We start from the raw sequence: 18583 nt of genomic DNA on the forward strand, positions 1-18583 counted from the left end.
ATATTGTTCTCTCTTTAACACAGATCTGATGTGAGTAGGATTCTAAAAATCCCTCTCATCCTATCCCCACTCCTTATTATTCTCAATTATAGTAGCGTTCTAGAACTACTAGCCCTGCTCCCCTATCTAATTCCTCTGGGTCAGTTTTTCCTCTCACAGATCATTTGTATAAGATACTCTTTTTACTTTTTCCTACATGGTTTTGCTTTTTGGAATCACATGAAATTCAACTCTACCCCAATCTGTCTTTCAAATTACCAATTACTAATGACAATCTTAAAGATCAATGTCTAAAATTTCTGGGTATGATATTTTTGACCATCATTCCAGTTTTTCTGCTCTTTGACAGTGTTCTAAGACCTGCAGTCTTTCAATGTAGCTGCTCCTGGATCTTATGTAATTCTAATTGTGGTTCTGCCATATTTTAAATTGTTTTGTTGTTGTTGCTTCTCATAATCTTTTCTCCTTGATCACGGGGTTTTGGAATTTGGTTACAATTTCTACTTTCCCCTCTTGTTCTAGGACTTTGAAACAATTTTAATTATTTCTTGCATTATTGTATTTTCTTTTTTTGGTCATAGCTTTGAGGCAGTCCAGTTATTATGGTTTCTCTTATCTGTTTTCCAGATCAATTGTTTTCCTCACATCTCACATTCTCTAATTTTCTTTTTTATTATTTTTATATTATTTTACTATTTCTCGGGCTCATAACTTCATTGACTTCCCCTTGTCCACTTCTAATTTTCAAGGAGTTGTTTTCTTAAGATTTTGGATCTCTCTTTTCAGTTGGTTGACTTCTTTTTTAGTCTTTTTTTTTTTCTTGGATTGTTCTTTTTTAAAAAAAAAATTTTTTTTCTCAATCTCTCTCATTTGATTTTTGAGGAATTTTTGAATTCTTCATGAATTCTTTTGGGGCAGGTGACTATTTAACATTACTCTTTGGAGTAGGAAAGTTTTCTTTTGTTTCAGTATACTCTTCTGAAGATGAACTCTAGTCTTCTCTATTACCAAAGTAACTTTCTACGGGTGCTTTCTTTCTCCTTTGGGTGCTTTTTTTTTTTTTTTAAATAGTAAGTTGTTAGTGTAATCACTTCTAGTTCTGGGATGTGGGAGATGGTAATGCCTCTGGCCTCAGGTCCTCCTTCAGTTCTTCCCTCTGGCCTGGAAACTCCTCCTGGAAGTGCCCAAAGCCAGCAGAATTCCTGTCTTGTTCCTTTCCTTGGAGTCCCTTATTAGCAGATTTCCTCAATCTTCCCCTATTCCTCACAATCCTCTAGAAGTTAAAATTCCTATGGCTTGGACTTCAGCTACATCCCAAGTCAGAGAGCAAGCCCAGGGCTTGCTGCTTGCTGTTTCAGTGGAGCTGGCCAGAAGTTTATACTTCACACAGGCCAAATCTACCTCCTGATATCTTCAGATCTTCACTGGTGGGAGATCTTCACAGGAGGACCACAGTTCTGTCCCAATTCTGGTTTATGCTCCACTACCCTTCCCAACCCCCCAGCGGCAGCCCAGGATGCTTCTGGTCAGCACAGCATCCCTCAACAATGGAAAGTCCTTCGATCTCCTACTCACCTGTCAGACCCTCACAATCAAAGTTTCTAAGGTTAAGGCCGTGGCTAGGAAATATTCCACAGAAGGGGCCTGAAGGTGTTTTCACTTCACTTAATCCAAGCCTACATCACTGAAGGTTGGTTCCTTCCTGGGGTGTTCTCAAGAACAACTGCTTTATTCTGACTTTTGTTTTTCTGTGGAAGAAATTTAGAAAGCTGAAAATTTTTTCACCTCCTTTGCCATCTTCCCAGAATCCTCTCTCAGAGACTTAAGTTTAACAAAATATACCAGAGGAAATTCTGGAAAGATGATCAAATAAGGGAGAAAATTACCTGACTCTCCAAAATTCCCCCACAAATAATTTAAAATAATGCCTCAAAGTGAACTTTAGAGTAGCAGACGTAATTAGAAGTCAGAGTAAAGCAGTTGTCCAGTCCAAGACAACATGAGAGGACTTCAAGAAAAACATACCTTCCCACAAGGTCTGCACAGATTAAAGTGCAGATTCCTTCAGGCAGATGCCATCAAATCAACAAACAACAAACCTGAGAGGCAACCTCAGTTTCAGGAACTTTTGCCCCACAAATACTGCTGATGTCACACAGCCGATCAGAGGATGATGGCTAGCTAGAGTTCCAGGTGCACTAACCATACACAGGTTGTGACTGAGTGCAGTCCTAGAGGAGCAGGACCTCCCTGACTTCGGTCACTTGTGGGAGAACAAAATGTCTGATTTCAGTTTCAGTTGAGAGGGATAAACTGAAGCTTGAATGGGTAGGGATTGCAGGGAATATGAGTGTGTGTGGTAATAGTATTGCTGGAGGCTCTGGTCATGGCTCAGTAGAGAGAAATACTGGAGATCAGGCCCTCAGAGAGATCTCAGAAAGCAACAGCATAAAAAAACCTAAAGCTTGAAATTTCATCCCCCACACACTGGATTTAGAGCACCCAACTATAACAAAGTTAAGAGTCAAAAATAAGGTACTAAAAAAATAAGTCAGCAAAAGAGACCACGGAAAACTACTATGATGATAGAGAAGAACTGGATTCAAATTCAGAAAAAGACAGTGAAGTAAAAACAGCTATTTTTACTTCAAAGAAAATATCAAATAGTCATACGGCCCAAAAGAGCTTTGAAAAGCTGAAAAAGGACTTTAAAAACCAAATAAGAGAGGCTGAAGAAAAATTAGGAGAAAAAATTAAGAGTAATGTAAGAAAATTTTTTTTAAAAAAAGTCAACCAATTAGAAAAAGACATCCAAAACCTCCTTAAAAATTGGGCAAGGGAAAACTAATCACTTCATAATACCACAAGAAATAGTTTTTTAAAAATGAAAAGAATGAAAAAATAGAACTGAACTGAAACATCTCATTAGAAAAACAACCTAAAAAACAGATCGAGACAATATAAATATGTTGAAGTACCTGAAGATTATGATTAAAAAATTGTCTAGACACTCTATCTACTCCAAGAAATCATTAAGGAAAAATTCCCTAAAGTTTTAGATCTAGAGAGTAAAAAACAAAATTGAAACCATTAAGTACCTCTTGAAAGAGATCCCAAGATGAGAACTCACAAGACTATTATAACAGTTTCCAAGATCCCAGATCAACCAAAAAATACTAGCAACTAGAAAGAAATAAAATAAATACTGTAGTTACAAACAGGAATAACACAAGATTTAGCACCTTCTACAAAAAACTCGAAGGGCATGGAACATGATATTTCAAAGGGCAAAGAAGCTAAATTTGCAATCCAGCAAAGTTGAGTGTAATCCTGCATGGATTTTTTGGATATTGTTAATGGATATTTAATTAAATTAAAGGGCTTTCAGTTAATTCATGAGGAAAAGTCCAGAACTGAACAGAATATATGACCTACAAAAATAAAGAGTAACATAAAGGTAGACATAATAGACCAATTAAAGGAATTTAATAAGATCAAATTGTTTACTTCTTATATAGGAAAACATCATCTGTAATTCTTAACAAAATTTTGTCATTACTATGGTAGTCTGAAAGAGCACATGTAGATAGAGGCTTAGAATTGAATTGAGTAAAATGGGAAGATCTTAAAAAATTAGAGAAAACAAATATAAAATGAAGCATTTATCTTATACGAAATAGCCATGAATGGAAGAATTGAAGTTCAGAAGGTGGTGGAAGGCTGGTAATTCTAAAATCTTACTCTTATCATATAAAAACTGGGTTAAGGAGAGAATATAATACATCTAGAAAGGTATAAGTTTTTTTCTTATTAAATCTTTTTATTTTCAAAACACATGCACAAGATTTTTAACATTCACGATTGCAAAACCTTGTGTTCCAATTTTATTTTCCTCCTTTCCCTTCACCCTCTCCCTTAGATGGCAACTAATCCAATACTTTAACCATGTGCAATTCTTCTATACATGTTTCCACAATTATTATGCTACACAATAAAAATCAGGTCAAAAAGGAAAAAAAAAACAAGAGGACAAAATGCAAGCAAACAATAAAAAAAAAGTGAAAATACTATACAGTGATCCACACTCAGTCCCCACAGTTCTCTCTTTGGGTGCAGATGGCTCTTTTTACCACAAGACCACTGGAACTGGCCTTAATCACCTCACTGTTCAAAAGAGCCCCGTCCATTAGAAATGATCATCATATAATCTTGATATAGCTGTGTATGATGTTCTCTTCATTTCATTTAACATCAGTTCATGTAAGACTCTCCAGGCCTCTCTGAAATCATCCTGCTGATCATCTCTTATAGAACAGTAACATTCCATTACATTCATATACCATAACTTATTCAGCCATTCTCCAACTGATGGGCATCCATTCAGTTTCCAAGTCCTTGGCTGCCACAAACATTTTTGCACATGTGGGTTCCTTTTCCCTTTTTTATGATCTCTTTGGGATACAGACCCAATAAAAATCCATTACTGGATCAAAGAGTATGCAAAGTTTTGATAGCCCTTTGGGCACAGTCCCAAATTCTTTCCAGAACGGTTGGATCAGTTCACAACTCCACCAACAATGTATTAGTGTTCCAGTTTTTCCACATCCCCTCCATAGTCATCCTTATCTTTTCCTGTCATCTTAGCCAATTTGAGAGGTATGTAGTGGTACGTGGTACCTAAGAGTTATCTTAATTTGCATTTCTCTGCTCAATAGTGATTTAAAGCATTTTTTCATATGATTATACATGATTTTAAGTTATTCATATGAAAATTGTCTGTTCATCTCCTGTGACCACTTGCCAATTGAAGAATGGCTTGAATTCTTATAAATTTGCATCAATTCTCTATTTGAAAAATGAGGCCTTTATCAGAACCTTGGATATAAATTTTTTCCCCAGTTTACTGCTTCTCTATATTATAAAGAAAATTTAGGATGAGAGACTATGGTAAGAAAAGCATTCTTAGAAGGGTTTGCAGATCAAAAAATAGGAGGGCAAGCAGAGAGGATAAAGGGAAGGATTCTTAGTGTGGATTAAGGAGGCAGTAGTTAGAAGTAAACTAGATATCAAAAGCATAGGGTAAAAAGAGAAGGAGAGAAAGATAAACAGTGAGGAAAAACACAATGGAAGGAAATATAAATCTAGTAATTATCACTTTGAATGTGAATGTGATGAAATCAATCATAAAATGGAAAAAGCAGAACTGATTAAAAATCAGAATCAGAAAGGAGAGAAAGATAAAAATCAGAAGGAGAGAAAGATAAACAGTGAGGAAAAACACAATGGAAGGAAATATAAATCTAGTAATTATCACTTTGAATGTGAATGTGATGAAATCAATCATAAAATGGAAAAAGCAGAACTGATTAAAAATCAGAATCCAACATTTTGGTATTTACAAGAACATATTTAAAAATGAGGCACATATAGAGTAAAAATAAAGGGCTAGGGTAGAATTTATTTGTTATGTTTCAGTTGATGCAAGAAAAAAAGGAGGGACATCAATTATAATCTCAAACAAAGTTAAAGCTAAAATAGATATAATTAATAGAGATAAACAGGGAAACTACATTATGATAAAAGGTAATATATATGATAAAGTAATATTGAAACCAAATCTATGTGCACCAAATGCTGTAGCATCCTAATTTTTAAAGGAAAAGCTAAATGAATTATAGGTGGAAAGATATAGCAAAACTATAGTAGTGGGAGACTTCAACTTTCCCCTCTCAGAATTAGATAAATCTAAGCAAAATATTAATAAGAAAAAAGTCAAGAAGATGAATAGATTCTTAGATAAACTAGATATAATAGATACCTGGAGAGAATTGAATACCCATATATTAGGGTATGAAAACTCTATAGTTAAATGCAGAAAACGAGAGATATTAAGTGCATCTTTTCAGATCATGTGATAAAAATTATATTTAATAACAGCCCATGAAAACTTAATTGGAAGCCAAATAACCTATATATAAATAGCAATGTAGGCATGGTTTAACATAAGTAAAACCATTAACATAATTGATATCAATGACAAAAACAACAATTTATATCAACAGATGAAGAAAAAGCTTTTAATTGCCAACAAGCCATTCCTATTAAAAACTCTTGCAAGTATAGGAGTAAATTGATTTTTCCTTAATATGATAAGAAACATTAGCTAAAACCATCAGCAAGCATTATTTATAATTAGGATAAGCTTTCCCAAGAAGATCAGGAGTAAAAACGTGAAAAAAGGATATAATAATAATAATAAAGAAAAATAACATTAAGAAAAAGAAATGAAAGGAATCAGAATGAGCAATGACATTATAAAATTAAGTCTTTTTGCAGATGATATGATGATATACTTAGAAAATCCTAAAGATTCAACTAACAAGCTAGTTTAAAAAATTAATTTTAGTCAAGTAGCAGAATAGAAAATAAACCATGGTTGGAATCCTTACAAAGTGCTAAGTCATTAGAGTTGATAGAGACAATAATTATCTAATTTAGCATGCATGGTTCAGCATGATTGATCTGATCTTACATAGAGACAATAATTATCTAATTTAGCATGGTTCAGTATGATTGAACTGATCTTACAAGATGTTATGGGCCAGAAGGAACAAGGTACTAAGTGGAACTGAGAAACAATGCTTGTGTTCACACCTTTAGAGAGCTCATATAAGCAAGAAGCTCTTAGGGCCAGAGAGCACTTTGGGAGGAAATCCATAATCCCATTCTCGGACAAGGAGCACAAATGGAGCTTCAGTGAGCCAGTCAAGTGAGTTCAGTTGAAAAGATTGCGAGGGGAGTGTCGGTCAGTTCAGACAGAAGCCCTCTCTCGAGGCAAGAGAGATTCATTTCATTTTCCACCTTTGTGCTGGCTGGAGGCTCAAGAAAGCAAAAGCAAAGGACAACTGCAAGAGCTCTTGGAACCAAGCAGAAAGATAGGCCTCTTAAGAAAAACTAACTGGGCTATTTTGGAGGAAGCAATAAAAGATCTGAACTTTTAACACCTGGCTGCATTTGGGGTGATTATTGATCTGAATTGATACTAGGAAAACCACCCCAAGAAACCTGTTCCCAGAAAGAACCATTATATTTTAAAGAGAACACCACACCATAAATCATCAGCATTTCTATATTACCACAAAACCCTGCAAGAAGAGATACTAAGAGATACTCTATGCAGAATAACCTCAGATAGCATAAAATACTAAAAAATACACCTACCAAGACAAAACTAGGAGCTATATGAACATAATAATAAAATATTTTTAAATAAAGTCAGATTTAAATAACTGGAGAAATATTAATTGTTCATAGATGAGCAGAATCTATAATAAAAATGATAATTCTTTCTAAACTAATCTACTTATTTAATGCCACCCCAATTACAAAAAAAAAATTATTGACCTAGGAAAAATAACACAATTCATTTGGAGGAACAAAAATTCAAGAATATCAAGGAAATTAATGGGGAAAAATGTGAAGGAAGGCAATTTAGCAGTATCGAATGGTATTATAAGGTGGTAATTATAAAAAAAAAAAAAACTATATTGTACTAGCTAAAAAGTAGAAAGATGGATTAGTGGAACAGAGTAGATATATAATATATGTTAGCAAATGATTATAATAGGCTTGCACTTGACAAACACAAAGATTTGAGCTTATGATGTAAGAATTCCCTACTTGATAAAAAAAAATTACTGGGAAAACTAAGATAAGGTCAAAATGAATACATGACAGATATAAATGAGGTTATCATTAGGAAATTAAAAGAACATGGAACATATAAACCATCAGATTTATGGATAGAAGAATTTGTGAATAAAGAGATGAAGAACATAGTCCATGAGATCTAAAACAGATAATTCTGATTACATAAAATTACAAGTTTTTTTTAACATATATAAACCAATGTAGCCAAAATTAGAAGGAAAGCAGAAAACTGAAGAAAAAATGTTATAGATGGTTTTTCAGATAATGGACTAATATCTCAAATATAAAGAAAACTGTCAAATTTATAAGAATGAGTCACTTTCCAATTGAAAGGTGGTCATTTTCCAATGGTGAAAGGGTAGGAACTTGCAAGATTTTTTGCTAAAAAAAAATCAGAACTACAGATAGCTATATATCATTATTACAATCATTATGGAAAAATGCAAATTAAAACAACTTTTAAGATATCATCTCATACCTATCAGATTGGTTAAAACACAAGGTGAAAATGACAAAGGGAACATAGAAAAATTGGGACATTAATACACTGGTTGGTGGAACTATGAACTGACTCAACCATTTTGGAGAGCAATCTGGAATTATGCCCAAAGAGTGATAAAGCTGTGACCCAGAAATACCACTATTAAGCTGTATCCAAAAGCAATCAGTGAAAAAGGAAAAAAGACTATATGTCCTAAAATTTTTACATAGCAGCTCTCTCTGTGGTGGCAAAGAACTAGAAATGGAGGAAAATTAGGAAAATGACTAAATTAATTGTTAAATATGACTGTGAAAGAAAATTACTGTGTTGAGAAATGATGAATAGTTTGATTTTAGAAAAACATGGAAAGACTTGCATGAAATAAAGAGTAAAATGAGCAGAACCAAGAAAACACTGTATATAGTAATGGTAATATTGTTAGAAGGATAATTGTGAACAACCAAGTTATTCTGAGTATTTATTATACTATAATTAATTATAAAGGACCTTTGAAAAGATATTATCTACCTCTAATGAAAGAACTGATACATAAAAGTATGCATAGCATAGGTTTACATACATATATATACATGTATATATATATATACACACTTACATATTTATAAACATATGAGTATATCTATGGCTCTCTTTGTATATGTTTGTCTGAAGTGGTGGCCTTATCTAGTGAGGGAATGGGAAGAAAGGGAGACAATTCAGAACAAAAATTTTATTTAAAAAAATGAACTGAAATATCTATGTCCTCTATACCTAAAGGAGATTGATGACAAAAATAAAAGCCTCATCTACCCCCAAAATAAACAAACAAAAACCACTGGAGATGGAGGTATGGTAAAAAGTATAGTTTCACCTGAGGAGATTTCATCTAGGGGAAAAAAAAACCTTTCATAGTAGCTACTGTTTAGTAAAAATGAATGTTATTTACCACAAAATCTTAGTGTGTTCATCTGATACTAAAAGGGGAGGCCCTGATAAGTGCACAGATTTTCTCCTAGAACATATGACTGTAATAAGACATTCTGAATTCATTGAAGCCACACACTGCTGGCTAACTGCTATATTGGCTTTTCAATCTCCTAATTTCTGATCGCTTCTTGTGATAGGAAGTACGCGACCTGGCTAGGGGCTAATAGTCACAGACTTGGAATCAGAAGAGCTGATGTTCAGATCTGACCCTAGGTGCTTAGTAGCTGAATGACCCCCGGAAAAGCACCTAACCTCCGTCTGAGAACATGCACAGCATTTTGTAAACCTGAAGGCGTTAGATAAATGTTCTTTCTTACTATGGCAATGTTCAATGACATCTCTACAACTTCATTAGATTTTACATCGGCTAGGCCATCTTAGAGGGCGTCAAGTTCAACCCTTCATTTTGCAGATAAGAAAACGCATACAAAGTAAAGTGAAATGACTTGCTCAAGGGCACACGGCGTAAGGGTCTGAGATAAGATAGCAGCTCATTTTACCATTATTGTTATATAACAGAGGGGCAAACTGAAGATCAAACAGGTACAAGGGAGCTGGAGGGCAGGGAGATAGAGAAGTGGGCAGGGTGACGTGACAAACGGTGCGGTGGCAAGGGGCGGGCACGGGGGCGGGGGACAGCAAGGGGGCGGCAGGCAGGTGAGAAGGCGGGGGTGGGGCGGGCCCGCGGGCGGGGGACAGCAAGGGGGCGGCAGGCGGCACGCGGGCGGGGGACAGCAAGGGGGCGGCAGGCAGGTGAGAAGGCGGGGGTGGGGCGGGCACGGGGGCGGGGGACAGCAAGGGGGCGGCCGGCGGCACGCGGGCGGGGGACAGCAAGGGGGCGGCAGGCAGGTGAGAAGGCGGGGGTGGGGGCACGCGGGCGGGGGACAGCAAGGGGGCGGCAGACAGGTGAGAAGGCGGGGGTGGGGCGGGCCCGCGGGCGGGGGACAGCAAGGGGGCGGCAGGCGGCACGGGGGCGGGGGACAGCAAGGGGGCGGCAGGCAGGTGAGAAGGCGGGGGTGGGGCGGGCCCGCGGGCGGGGGACAGCAAGGGGGCGGCAGGCGGCACGCGGGCGGGGGACAGCAAGGGGGCGGCAGGCAGGTGAGAAGGCGGGGGGGGGGCGGGCCCGCGGGCGGGGGACAGCAGGGGGGCGGCAGGCGGCACGCGGGCGGGGGACAGCAAGGGGGCGGCAGGCAGGGGAGAAGGCGGGGGTGGGGCGGGCCCGCGGGCGGGGGACAGAGGGGGCGGCAGGCGGCACGCGGGCGGGGGACAGCAAGGGGGCGGCAGGCAGGTGAGAAGGCGGGGGTGGGGCGGGCCCGCGGGCGGGGGACAGTAAGGGGGCGGCAGGCAGGTGAGAAGGCGGGGGGCGGGGCACGCGGGCGGGGGACAGTAAGGGGGCGGGCACGCGGGCGGGGGACAGTAAGGGGGCGGGCACGGGGGCGGGGTCAAGGCTCCCCCCTCCAGGCTAAGTCTCCAGGCCCGCATTCCTGGCCCGCCCCTCCCCCCCGGCAGCCCGAAGTCCAGGTTCTCCAGGGGCGCCCGGAGCCCGCGCGCGGACACGGGACCATCCCGGGTCTCCGAAGGGAGAGCGCGGCCGTGGCCCCGGCGCCCCCTCCCATCTCCGGCTTACCCTGCAAGCGGCGGCCCCAGCCCCGGCCCCGGCCCGGCCCGCCGGCTCCTCCTCAAAAAGCCTGGAGAGCCCGGAGCCCGGTGCGGGTGGAGGGGGGAGAGTCCCGGGCCCGCCCCCTGGTACCGGGCGGGGAGACGAGCCGAGAGGCACCTCAAGCGGGGACCTTCCCCCACAGCCCAGTCCGCCCCACTCCCGACCCCCGGGGCCCGGACTAACCCCGCCCCGGCCCCACCCCCAACCCCTGGAGCCGAAGCCTCAGCCCAGCCTCGGCCCGGCCGGCTGAAGCCAGCCGTTAATGCGCCGCCCAGCGAGCGCCAAAGAAACCGCGGTGGGGCGGGGCCAACCAGAGAGGTGCGGAGGCAGAGAAAGAACTACAATTCCCAGAAACCCCCTCGTCAGAGTTTCCCAGTCGGGCTGTTCTCAGACCCTGCGTCTCACTGATCTGGATCGACGGGGTCGCTAGGTGATGACGCTAACGCTCTGAAGCCGAGTGCCAGTCTATTCCGCCACCCGGCTGCTTAGTCGCTGCGGCGGCGGCGGCTTGTGCGGCTCGCTTTTGTTGGGACCCTTCGGAGGCTTTCGCGGCTGCGAGCCCGGGGCGTCGAGACCCCCTTGGTGAGCGACTTCGCACCCCTTGCCCAAGGGACACTTGGGGAGGAGCCGGGCTGAACATGACGCCCTCTCCGTCCGCGCCTCCCTGAGCCTGGGGTCCCCCGAGGTCACGGACTCGGAGCAGCGGCGGGACGCTCCCCTAGACCCGTCTCTAGGCTCCCGGGTGGGCTTAGAGGGGCGGCCGGCTCTTGGAGGAGGGCGGGGCCAGATGGCATCCCCATCTGGCCGCCGGGGCGGGGCTCCCCCTCCTGCTTAGAGGTGACAGGAGCATGAGCCGCCCCGCTGAGGGTGGTGGGGGATGAGCCCCTTCCATACTTAGTCAGGATGGCATCTTGGAGCTGGTGCCCTTCCTTCCGAATCACCTCATACTCTCTCTGAGTCCCGGGTGTGTGTTTGTATGGGTACGTGTGTGTGCTTATTCATCTCTGTGTATGTGGATGCGTCTGCATCTGTATGTGCACGTGTGCGTGTCTGCTTATTCATCTTTGTGTATATGCACGTTTCTGCGTTTACATACGCGCGTGTGCTTGTTTTCTCCAATTTTCTACTGGCGTGTCAAGCCCTTGAAGGTTGGGATGATTTCATTCTATGTGCTTGTATATTCCCAGGACCTGTCATGTCCCGCTCTTGGTGACTGACTCCATTTTGGATTTCTTGGCAAAGGTACTAGAGTGCTTTATCATTTCCTTCTCCGGGTCATTTTACAGATGAGGAAACTGAGGCAGACAATGGCAACCAGCTAGTACTAGTGTGTGGGCGAGGCTGACTTTGCATGGGTAGCGCCAACTCTCTAGCCATGGTGCCACCCAGCTGCCCCGTTGTAAGGACTTAATAAATGTTTGTGGGTTGTTTTTGGTTGCCTGGGTCCTTGAACACACTACTCCTTCAAATTTGAGTTCCTCCCTTTTAGGAAGAGCTCGGATGCTTTTTTCTTAACTGATACACTGAGAGTGAACTTTGAACTAATAGAAACATAGGGAGATAGTTTTGCTTATGTAGGGGGTCCTTTAATTTCCTTCCCTCCCCACCCCCCTTTCAAAATGTATTAGGATGCTGAATTTGAACTCTGAACTGCAGAACTGAAAAACAGTTGATTTAGAGTGGTAGTGACATCTGCAAAACAAATTGAGATCATGTCTTAGTTGGGAGAGGATAGATGTAAGAGAACTTTTAAACATTTAGTGTTAATAATGGATTAAACTCTACAGTAGGACTTGTATTTGAGGACTTCTTTTCTGAATATTACTTTTTAAACATCAATTAATGAATTCCCATCTTACACCAATTCTTTAGCCTTTAAATCAGAAAGCTTATACCAGCTTCACAAATGATCATTATTTTATTGTATTTTTAAAAACCTCATTATTTTATTAAACATTAAACATCCTGAAACAGGATAAAGAGGCTAGGGACATATAACTAAAGGGGATGAACTATTATAAAAATTAGCACTAGGGTGACCTTGGACAAGTCACTTCGCCTATTTGGGCTTCAGTGTCTTGTCCATAAATTAAGGGCTTGGAATTTGTGGTCTCAGATTATTCTTTCAACTTTAAGATTCTGATTCTGTAGGTCGGAATAAAGCCTAAGTGGCTTCCTTTTTTCCTGTGCATAGGTTTATTTTGTATGCATTTTATTTTTATGTATTGTTTACTTCATCGCTAGCAATAAAGGCTTCCATTTGATTACTGCCCACACTTAGTATGTGACAAAAACTGAGTCACTGAGATAATTTTCTCAAGTTTAAATGACTAAGTTGGAATTAAAATTTAGTCATATTTCCTAGTTTGCTACACAGCCACACTTTTGTAATATATTAATAAAATCATTAATAATTTTGGATTATAGATTAAAACAAAGATTCTATTGCTCATACAAGGAAAATTGTGAAAGGACACAGAATTAATAATTTAGGAGGACTTTGTTTTTTAGCCATGCAGAATAATCTTACTAAAATTCTATCCTGGTGATGGATCAGATATGTAAGGAAAATAATAATAATTTTTCCCACTCTGATGAGGAATTAAACTAATACATTTTATTTTTCTTGCCCAAAGCCCCATAATTATATAGTCTTAAGCAGTTAAGACTCTTAAAAGCTACCATAGCACTGAAAGGATTTTATTGAGAGGTTAATATGTGACAGAATACTTAAAAAATGGATCCACACAAGCAACCTGCCTGTTTTTAAGTATTAAATTGAGCATATGGACAAACTATATTCCAAAAAGAAAATGTAAAAATGTAACATATCCCAGAAAGAACAAGCAAATTTTAAGGTTCAGAAACAGGACAGGAAAGCATGTTTTGTTTTGGTAGTACGTATACTTGCCAGCCAATATGTGGACAAACAGTCAATGAGATTCATTCTTGCAAAATTGTGTAGTAGTTTTATTTGAAGACTGATTGCCTCTGTTTAGTTCTATCTCTGACAAAGTACAGCTATTTGGAGGAATTCCCTGTCCCTTTTCTCCACTTCCAACTGGTATAGCTCTGCCAGGTGAGAGGAAATAAGGAAGGATGTTTAGAGCTTAGAATTAGGACTGCTAAATCAGTCTGTAAGCATTTATTAAACGCTTACTGTGTGCCAGATATAAAGACAAAAATGAAATATCCCCTACCCTCAAGGAACTTGCATTCTAATGGAAGAGACAATAGTGTACATATATACATGTGTACAGAATATATACTAAATAAATATAGTCATTTTGGAAGGGTCTCACCTAGTAACTGGGGTAATGAAAAAAAAGCTTAATAAAGAAATCGGTATATAAGCAGAGTCTTGAAGGAAACCAGGGATTCCTACAGATAGAAATGAAGGGGGGAGGGCATTCTCTATCAAAAGGAAGACTGAGGGAAATAACTGGTAAAAAAAGGCACTAAAATGAGATGGGCAGGTCACTGTGCTTGGACTGTAGAGTATGGACACAAGAGTGCGATGTAAGAAGACTAGAAAGGTAGGATAGGGCTGGGTGTTGGAAGTTTGTTGAGCAAGGTGATGATATTGTTAGATCTGGACTGTAGGCAAATCACTCTGGCAGCTGTATAGAGGATGTATTGAAGTGAGGAGAGTCTTTAGACAAGGAGATTTAAAAAGTAAGTCAGAGTCCAGGGAAGTTGCGGACTCACAGTTTGACCTTGAAGAAATGACTTGTTCTATCTTTCTTATGCTAAAGAATGGCAGAAAACGAGTATAGAATGCTTGTCTAATAGGAGTGAGGTGGAACTAATTAATATTTGTCAAAGGCTTTGAGGTCTTTGACCCATACTTTTTAGAAGGGGAAATTATTAACAACATGTATATAGACACCGGTGGGATGAGGCAGGTTACCTGTGTGACTCCGTGGGCAGTGTTATTGCTTGACTTCTTGAATACAGAGGTTTGAGAAACATGGTGCTACTGGAAGGACTTATGTAGATTGTGCACCCTTGCTAACCAGTACTAAATGAAGGACTTTAGATGTATCCCTATATTGAGAAGTTCTCTGCCCCTGTGCTAGCACTGCTCCACTGAAGCTGCAAAGTACTGAATAGACTATATGAACATTTAATTAGGAGCTGGAAGGGATTCGCTGAGGTTGTTGTTTAACCTTTCTGTGATGAGAAGTGAAGGATCAGACAGTTGTGACTTGCCCAAAGGCAACTAAATAGCAGTGGGGGATAAATTTCTCTATTCTTACCATCCAGGAAGACATGTCCCCAAGGCTGGGGAATAGTAGTGTGCGGGAATTATTCAGCAAAGTATCAGGTTGAGGATTTGTTTAGCATTGCCATGTATATAATAGATAAGAATTAGATATTTTCTTAGTCATACCTTATTATTGCCCTATATGCTCTTCTCCCCAATAAAATGTAGTCTTTGTAGTGCAGAGAATGTTTTTATTTTTCTTTTCCAGAGTGCCTGGTATTTTGTGCATCATAGGTTTTTTATACTGGAGCTTCTTTATCATTCTTTTTGTTTTTATATATCTTTTCCATTTCTACTAGTGATGGATTACTGAATTTCCCTTTATCTTCTCTAGTCATTGAAATGAATGATTATATATAAAAATTCTACTGAAACTGAGAAATAATGAATCAATTATCTTTTTAAAGAAATCCTTTATTTGGAGGATTTGTATAAATATATTTATAAATTTATCAGCTGCACATTTTGTAGACACATAAGCATGGCTTGAGTTTGGGTCACAAACTTACGGACACAACTATACTTTCACAAGCAGAGGAAGAATCATCCCATAACCAAGTTGAATTTTTTTTCATATTTATATTATATTTCTCCATCTGGTTTGTAAATCACTTGCACATAGGCATTCTATAAATAGTTGTTAATAGTTGCAATGGATTTTTTTTAATTTCAAAAAATTTGCCTGGTTCCTTACTATTAGATCAGAAATCAGTAGATAATTGAGGTGAAGGGCTTTGGGAAGGACTTATAGTCATTTGTAAATAGAATGGAATAATAATCTAGTTTAATTTTCAACTGTGTCAGTGACTCACAGTTTGACCTTGAAGAAATGACTTGTTCTATCTTTCTTATGCTAAAGAATGGCAGAAAACGAGTATAGAATGCTTGTCTAATAGGAGTGAGGTGGAACTAATTAATATTTGTCAAAGGCTTTGAGGTCTTTGACCCATACTTTTTAGAAGGGGAAATTATTAACAACATGTATCATACCTACATAGTTTGGTGCTTGGCCAAACCTCACGTGTTATGCCTTGAGGAAGCTTTGAAACATACTGTGCACAAGTCCAGCAACTTTTCTGACAGTTTGTTGTGCAAGAGGAAACAACCAATGGCAGGACAGGAGTATTTCACTGCTAAGTAATTCCAGTATGCTGCGGTATGGTTGGCAGTATACATGGCAATTAGTCATATTACAGAAGAATTTGCCACAGGTTCCACTTAAGTTGCTTCTATAGTGCATTTAAAATGTAGTTCCACTTTAGGAAAATGTGTTTTATTCCTTCCTTCTCTCCACCTCCCCCAAAATAACCGATATCATATTAATTACTTGAAGTGATATTCCTTAACTTATTTCTTCCCACTTAAATAATCTAATTCTCTTAACTTATTTCTGCCTTTGCTGCTTCCAGTTATTGACATCACAGACAATATGGTTGGGTCACTAGTGTAAATCAAAACAAAGGAAGTTTGTTGATTGAAAAATAAGTACAGTATGTCTATAAGTGGAGATGAGAATGGAGACTACTTCTCCTCGGTTTCTGAAGTTCATAATTTAACAACTTTTTTTAAGTATACATTTTTTACATATCTTTCTCCTTTCCACTAGTGATGGATTATTGAATTTGCCTTTATTTTCTCTAGTCATTGAATTAAATGATTATGTATAAAAATTCTACCAGAAATTGAGGAATAATGACTCAATTATCTTTTTAAAAGAAATCCTTTATTTGGGGAGATTTGTTTAAATATATTTATAAATCATCAGCTGGAAATTTTGTAGACACAGACATGGCTTGAGTTTGGGGCACAAACCTAGGGACACAATTGTGCTTTCCAAGCAGAGGAAGAATTCTATAAATTTTATTTTTTTTAAAGCACTGTGTTTCTTGGAATATTGGTCTTTCATGATCTTTTGTTTGTTGTATTCAAGTTAATAAGAGATATTATTAAGAATAAGGGATTTTTTGTTGGTTCTTTTAACATTGAAAGGCTGGAAGGAACCCTTAGAGACCTTGCTTTTTTGGTGGAGGAAACAGACTTAATTTGTTAAAAAGATCACAGAGTTTTAAAAATGATTTTTCATATGCTAGGCACTCGGCTAAGCATTGAGGATATAAAAAAAGGCAAAAGACAGATGTAGAGCTTCCAGCCAAATGGTGGAGAAAATATGCAATACAACTATGGATAAAGAAACTAAAGACAGGATAAATTGGAGATAATTAACAAGAGGAACATACTGGAATTAAGGGGCTCTGGAAAAGGTTTCTAGAAGAAGGTAGTGTTTTAGTTAGGATTTGAAGGAAGCCTAGGAAGTAAGGATGAGGAGAGAACATTCCAGAGTGAGCAGCCAGTGAAAAATTCCCCATCAGGAAATGGTGGCCTCCAAAAAGGAGGCCATGTTACTGGATTGAGGGGTATATGTAAGGTTGTAAGGTGTCAAAAGCTATTATAATGAGAGATATGCTCCATAATTGTAAATGTGATTCAAGTTTGTCTGATAAATCCAAGTAGACCCCAGAATATAATGATGTCTTTCCTATGAATAAAGTACAATTTCTTAGCATGGGAAGATATGTAATACAATCTGTTGAATGATGCAAACAAGTTTTTTTGGGTTTTTTTTTTCCCTCTGCCAAAGATAATAGCAACAGAACAGCATGGTGGTGCATTCTTGTTATCACTGCTGCTAGGATGTTAAGGTTGATGGTTATTTTGAGTTTGGTAATTCTGTCTAGCTAAAGCCTTAAACTCTTAAGTTTGACAGGAATATGATAAACTCCAAGGAAATAGGACCCTGGCTGCCCCATAGATTAGATCAGTGAATGGTCATTGCACTTTCAGGAGTGAGATGGGGAGACCCTATTTTAAAGAAAAAAAAAGGTTTTATTTATGTGCTTCTTAAAATGATTTTTGATAGTACCATAGAAATTTGACATGACTCTTTCACAGCATGGCTGTCACAGATAAGCAATATCTCTCAAAAATATGTAACATCATTTAAAAGCCATTTTAGTTAGTTCTGTTTTTATTCATTTCAAACATGTCATTAGATTTTTATAAATTATATAACTTCACATGAAACCTGAGCTCTTTGCAAAAGTTATTTCCCATTATTACATTGTCTTCACTCTTTAAAATTTTAAAATTTGGTGGTCTTTTCCATCTGAAATAAGGACCATGTAATAAAGTAAAAATGTATTTTCTGTCACTTTCACTCATATAATATTAATACTCTAATAGATAAGTGGTTTAATCATTGTAAATATTTCTTCCAGCCACGCAGATCCCAGTCCATTTCTGACACCTCTTATGTGCACATATTAGCTACAGAGAACTCCCTCAGTATGTTCTTATGAAGACACTAGAGGAACATTCCCATTGGTTGGAGGTTGTTCCATTGGTTATTCTGTGCTCTAGGTATGTGATTGGCTCATTTCCTTTTTTCAGTCATATTTTTTGACGACATTATTTGCATTAT

General features: G+C 39.1%; 2 protein-coding genes across 8 annotated transcripts in view; one reads left to right on the top strand and one right to left on the bottom strand.

Moving 5' to 3' along the window:
* Positions 1-10993, bottom strand: part of STRADB (STE20 related adaptor beta) — a 52493-nt gene extending 41500 nt beyond the window's left edge. For 2 of the 3 annotated variants that reach the window (XM_031958336.1, XM_031958335.1), the window contains exon 1: positions 10806-10991. The gene's annotated coding sequence lies outside the window, so the exon portion shown is untranslated. Of the gene's footprint in view, positions 1-10805 lie in introns of all 3 variants that reach the window. The other variant, XM_031958337.1, reaches the window with a different exon arrangement.
* A 290-nt stretch (positions 10994-11283) lies between these two features.
* The window catches only part of TRAK2 (trafficking kinesin protein 2), a 68276-nt gene continuing 60976 nt past the window's right edge, over positions 11284-18583 (top strand). For 3 of the 5 annotated variants that reach the window (XM_031958330.1, XM_031958334.1, XM_031958332.1), the window contains exon 1: positions 11284-11420. The gene's annotated coding sequence lies outside the window, so the exon portion shown is untranslated. Of the gene's footprint in view, positions 11421-18380; positions 18523-18583 lie in introns of all 5 variants that reach the window. The other 2 variants (XM_031958331.1, XM_031958333.1) reach the window with 1 other exon arrangement.

Source organism: Sarcophilus harrisii, chromosome 3 (assembly GCF_902635505.1).
Source record: "Sarcophilus harrisii chromosome 3, mSarHar1.11, whole genome shotgun sequence".
Classification (NCBI taxonomy): Eukaryota; Metazoa; Chordata; class Mammalia; order Dasyuromorphia; family Dasyuridae; genus Sarcophilus; species Sarcophilus harrisii.